The 569-nt window shown below is 41.7% G+C and overlaps 1 pseudogene; it reads right to left on the bottom strand.

Annotated features, from left to right (window-relative positions):
* Window positions 1–355: 355 nt before the first annotated feature.
* On the bottom strand, window positions 356–559 carry LOC104082990 (annotated as a pseudogene).
* Window positions 560–569: the final 10 nt, after the last annotated feature.

Raw genomic sequence — 569 nt, 5'->3', positions numbered from 1 at the left:
CACAGTCCTTTCACCAAAGAAAGGCGGTGTAAAGAAAAGGCACATCAGTGTTAGTAACCCCCGGCAACATCTTCTGCTTCCTCTGAAACACTACACGATAAAGATCCGCTTGGATATACCTGCCCAATTGTTTGTGTCCCTGGAATTCTAATAGTTCTTCAAATGCCCACCAAGTCATGACCTAAAGATTTAAAATTAACATTATTCTCAAAAGTTATGAGGAAGCTCTGCACAGCTCTGCTTGTTCACAGCTCCAGGGATAGCTTCCTCTGTTTACAAGAATCCCTTCTAAGAAACTATTTGGCACAAGAAGGTTTAGGGGAAATTATTTCAGTAGGACAGCTGGTTTGCTTACGTTGGGTAGCTTCATGATGAAGTCATAAGCATTTGCTTCTTTGGTAGCTTTTTCAATCTCTTCCATGGTGACATCCTCACGGCCATAACGAATATTTTCTGCAATAGTAGTAGCAAAGAGCACGGGCTCCTGATTCACCACACCAATAATCTCCCGCAGGTATCTTACGTTTAAGGTCTTAATATCCTGCCCATCAATGGTAACCTAAACAAAA

Source organism: Fulmarus glacialis, unplaced genomic scaffold (assembly GCF_000690835.1).
Source record: "Fulmarus glacialis isolate BGI_N327 unplaced genomic scaffold, ASM69083v1 C13464681, whole genome shotgun sequence".
Taxonomy (NCBI): Eukaryota; Metazoa; Chordata; class Aves; order Procellariiformes; family Procellariidae; genus Fulmarus; species Fulmarus glacialis.
This window is presented reverse-complemented; position numbering and strand designations above follow the sequence as displayed.